Source organism: Cupressus sempervirens, chromosome 6 (genome assembly GCF_028749045.1).
Source record: "Cupressus sempervirens isolate cs-2001-9-10 chromosome 6, ASM2874904v1, whole genome shotgun sequence".
NCBI classification, from domain to species: domain Eukaryota; kingdom Viridiplantae; phylum Streptophyta; class Pinopsida; order Cupressales; family Cupressaceae; genus Cupressus; species Cupressus sempervirens.
This window is the reverse complement of record NC_143123.1, coordinates 267,586,829-267,592,480: the sequence shown is the minus strand read 5'-3', so window position 1 is coordinate 267,592,480 and position 5,652 is coordinate 267,586,829.

The window sequence follows — 5,652 nt, the reverse complement described above, 5'->3', positions numbered from 1 at the left end:
CCTCAACCCAAACCCTTGAAATAAATAAAACTTTATTTATTTCATAAAATCCTCATGCTAAGAAGTTCTAGACTCTTCTAGAAAGTCTTCATCCTCATCCTAGGAAATTCTAGACTATTCTAGAAAGTCTTTATCCTCATCCAAAGTCTAGACTCTTCTAGAAGATGTCTTTAAACCTAATCTTAATCCCCTCCTAACCTTGTCACATTCCCTAGACATGGGTTAAGAATTACTAACCCAAGCCAAAGTTAACAAATATCTCCTCCTTCACCCACCCTCATTAAATGCCATCCACTTGCCTATCCCTAAGCTAATCCTAAACCATCCTAATCCATCCTCTAATAATTTGCACAAGCCTAAGCAAGCTTAAAACCCTCCTAATCAAGTCCAAGTCGAAATTGCTGTCATCACCCTCAAAATATCTCAACCATAAAACTTTATGAAGCCCACTAGGCCATAAATGACTCTTCCAAGCCCTTTTATTGCTCTTACAAGTCATTATGAGGGTCTTTATGAAGATTTTATCCCTTGAGCCTCCTTTGTTGACTCATCCTTCCCCTTTACTCCATCCTCTCACCATGTGACATGTGTCACTCCTTGATTGGCTGTAAGGAAGCACAATCCATGTGCTCTCTTCTCATGCAATCTGAGCCCTCCATAAGATTTTGTAAGAAATGATAATGTTGAGCAAGTAACGAGAAACAATCCAAGTAAGTTAAGTGTGAAACAATGTTACCATAAGATAAGCAAACTCCAAGAGCATACACCAAGATGGTTCAACAATGGAGACAAGGATTTATAAGGGGAAAGCAAAGAAAACCCCTTGTGAGTATTATGAATGAAGGCAAATGCCTAGAGAAGAGAGAGAGAGAGTGTTGGAGAAAAAGTAGCTCAATACAATAACATCAAGTGCTAAGAGTGTGTTGAAGAAAGAAGGAGGAGCATCTCTTATATAGAGATGAGAGAGGAGTTGCATTTGTAACTCCATTTCTATGAATGCCACATTCATAATAGGTGTGTGCAAAGTGTCACAATCCTCTTAAGGAGGATAAACTAAATAAAGAGATAAACAAGAGTTGTCCTTACATGTGGAACAAAGGACAAACAATGACATGTCCTCCACATGTGTACAAGAGGACAAACTATATTTAGGGACCCTTGGAATATCCCAATTAATATATCCAAGGAAAGATTAACCTTTCTAACACCCCCCCTTAATCTTTACTTGGGGAGTTTACATCAACGGGTTGTAAACCCAAATTTTTACAATGGAACTAAAATCTCTCTTTAAAAAGTGGTTTGGTTAAAATATCAGCCACTTGATCTTCTCCTTTACAATAAAGAAGAATAATATGATTGTCTTCAACTTGTTCTCGAATGAAGTGATGTTGAAGTGAAATATGTTTGGTGCATGCATGATAAACTGGATTCTTTGCCAAGGCAATAACACTTTGATTGTCACAATGTATAGGTGTAGGTGATTGTTGAGGTAGACCCAAATCGTCAAGAAGTCTTCGAATCCACAAAGCTTCCTTAGCGGCATTGGTACAAACTTTGTATTCAGCTTCAGTTGAGCATAGGGAAATAGAGTGTTCTTTTTTGCTTTTCCAAGAAATTGGACCTGAACCAACAAAGAAAAAATAACCACAAGTGGATTTCCCATCATTGGGATCTCCACCTAGATTGGAATCAGTATAGCCATGTAAAATAAATTCAGAATTTGCATCATAAAATAATCCCATATTAATAGTTCCTTTAATGTACCTTAAGATGTGTTTAGCAACTTTAAAATGAGTTTGTTGAGGTTTAGACATAAATCGAGAAACTAAACCAACACTATAAGCAATATCAGGTCTAGTAAGAGTTAAATAATTTAAACTTCCTACCAACTGTCTATACAAAGTTTCATCAACAAAAGGAGTATTCATATCAGTCATTAATTTAGTACCTAATTCACATGGAATTGAAACATGGTTAGATTCATTCATCTTAAATTTTGCTAAAAGATCATAAGCATACTTGCTTTGAGAAACAAAGATACCTTTAGGAGTTTGAAAAATTTGCATACCTAAGAAATAATGTAAGACACCTAAGTCTGTCATTTGAAATTTCTGTTTAAGTTGGAATTTGATATCAGAAATCAAAGTGTCTAAACTAGAAGTGAGTATTAGATCATCTACATAAACAATAACAATGATAATATCATCGTTAGTATGTTTAATAGACAAATTAGGATCATTCTTACTTTTAGTAAAACCTTGAGAAAGAAAGAAAGAATTAATTTTAGAATACCATTCTCTAGGTGATTGTTTAAGACCATAAATAGATTTGTTCAATTTGCAAACTAGATTTTCACTACCTTTCTTAACAAATTCAAGAGGTTGAGCCATATAGATTTCTTCATGTAAATCACCATTTAAGAAGGCACTTTTAACATCCATTTGATGAATGGGCCAATTCATTTTAGATGCTAAAGCAAGAACTAATTTGATAGTAGGCATCTTAGCAACAGGAGCAAAAGTTTCATTATAGTCTAATCCTTCAATTTGTGAAAAACCTCTAGCAACTAGTCTAGCCTTGAATTTACTAATTTCATTATTAGTATTCAATTTTGTTTTGTATAACCATTTACATGAAACTATATTCTTTCCATGAAGTAATTTGACTAAGTCTCAAGTTTGATTAGCAAGTAAAGAATCATATTCCTCTTGCATGGCTTTCTGCCAATGAGGTTGAGAGTTAGCTTGATCAAAAGACTTAGGATCGTTAGAATTCATAATATTAGTCATCAAAGCATAATTACAATAATTAATCCTTCTATGTTTAATTCCACCAGATTTAGAAATATAATCATCAGCTTCATTGATTAAGTTTTGAGCCCATTTAGGTTTACGTTTAGTTGTAATAGAATTATCACTAGAGGAAGAATCATTAGTAATAAAAGTATCATTAGTATCTACTTGAGTATCATGAGTTGTAGGAGCAGAAATAATCGGTGGTACTTGATTTGAAGGATTAAGAGAAAGAGTAGGGTTAAGAGAAGGAGGTTGGTCCTCCACCAACACAATTTTAGTGCCACTGAATTCTTCATCATGTGTAGTAGAGCAATCATGAACTCCATTTTCTGCAATACAAACATCTCTAGCAACTTGAACTTTGTTAGTAGTGGAATCATAAACACGATAACCCTTAGTGTTTTCATCATAGCCAACAAACATATAAGGAGATGACTTAGCATCTAATTTATGCCTTTTCTGTTTAGGTGTATGAACATAAGCAATAGAACCAAATATCTGTAAATGATGTAAATTCGGTTTCCTACCAGACCAAGCCTCTTCTGGAGTGATAGCCTTGAGAGCTTTGGTAGGAGTCTGATTAAGAATATAAGTTGCACAAAACATGGCTTCAACCCAAAATTTATAATGCAGATTCTTAGCATGCAACATGCTTCTAGCCATTTCAACAATGGTCCGATGCTTTCTTTCCGCCACACCATTTTGTTGTGGTGTATAAGGAATAGTAAGCTCGTGCTTAATTCCACATGATTTCAAATAAGAATGAAAAGCATTATTCACATATTCCTTCCCATTATCAGTTCTAAGAATTTTAAGTTTATACCCAGATTGCCTTTCAACATATAACTGAAATTCAATAAATATATCAAGGACTTGATCCTTGCTATGCAAAAAATAGATCCAAGTTCGTCTAGAAAAATCATCAACAAAGGAAAGTGCATACCGAGAACCTTGGATGGAGGTATTCTCCATGGGGCCCAAAATATCACTATGGACAAGATGCAACTTATGAGTTGCTCGCCATGATTTTCCACTTGGAAAGGGCTCCCTATGCATCTTACCACTCATACAACCTGTACAAGCAATCTTGGAAGGTATAATGTGAGGCAAGCCATCAACCATATGATGCTTTTGCATGAAAGTAATATAATCGAAATTTAAATGACCAAGTCTTTCATGCCATATATTGAAATCAATAGAAGTATGTAAAGAATATCGTGAACTAGCAAATTCATGGAATTTAAACAAATTTTCATTATCCATTTTAGCATGAGCAATCACTTTGAGAGTTTGAGGATCTATGATATAACATGTATCTTTGTAGAATTCAACTTTATAGTTCTGACATAACTGTGAAACAGAAAGCAGATTAGTTTTCAAGTCAGGTACATATAAAATATCAGGCAATTTACCATTAGGAATAGTAACATCACCTAGTCCTTCAACTTTACAAGTCTGATTATTAGCTAACTGAATAGGAATGTTAGCAATATCAGATTGTAAAGAATCAAAAATTTCTTTATGAGAAGTGATATGTTGTGATGCACCACTGTCAACAATCCATTCTAAAGGTCTGCAAAGATTAAAGCTACAAGTAAAAGCATGACGAGGATTAGAACCAGTCGAGTTACCTTTTTTATGGTTTGAGGTTTGATGATTGTTACTATGATTCATAGGTTTTTTTATCATTTTGCTTTTAAAAACAATTATTGACAATATGACCATCTTTGCCACAATAAGAACAATGAGGTTTGGAATTGGACTGGTTCCTTTGATTATTAGTATTACGAGTATTATTAGGATGATTGGTATTATTATTATATTTGGCATGAAATTTATTGTTGGAATTATTTGAATTAGTATGATATTGTTTGTGATTATTATTATTATTATTATTGGAACGAAAATTATTAGTTGAATTTCTAGACACAAATGCATGTTCAGTTGATTTAAGGGTACCAAACTGAAGTAGCTTAGCTTCTTCCTGTCTTAATAAAGTTTGAAAAATAACATAAGTTAACTAAGAAGTTAAAGTAGGAATAGCAAGCTGTGCATGAATATTAGTTATAAACTGTTGAAACTGTCTAGGAAGACATTTTTTAAGAATAAGATGAATTAAACGAATGTCTTCTAATTGAACACCTAAAGCCATAATTTGACTTTTAAGAGAATCAAATTTTAAGAGAAATTCATCCATACTTTTAAAATATGCATACCTGAGATCTTCAAGTTGATCCTGCAACTGTATTTTGCAGTATTTATCTCCACTGTCATACTTGGTTTTCAAGATGGACCATGCATCATGAGCTTTAGAACAGTGAGCAATTAACACATATAAATCTGGAATAATGGAAATATCAATTAACCCTAAAGCTTCTTCATTTTTAGCTTTCCAAGTATCTTTTTCGTCTTGAGTAGCCGCTGAACCGGGTTCAAGAGAAGGGTCAGTGGCTATTTCGAAGAGGTGTTTAAAACAAAAAATAAATGAGATATGAGTTTTCCAAGAATGATAATTAGAATAATTAAGTTTTATTTCTGGAATTAAGATTGACATGATTAAAAAATTGCTCTTTTTTTATTAAAAAAATCCTTAATTTGAAAATCAAATTGATTGAAAAAAATTTTGTTAATTTTTTTAAAAATAAAATTGAGAATATATATATATTTTTAATTTCAATTATTTATGTGAGAGAAAACAAGAAAAAAAAAATTATAAAAATTAAAAATTTTATTTGTTAAAAAAAATAAATAAAAAATTTATATAAAACACGTTTTATGGTTTTGTTGTTGTTTTTTTTTAAAAAACAAGATTTGAAAAAAATGAAAAAAGGTGGGCAAAGAGGGGGAAAATTTAAAA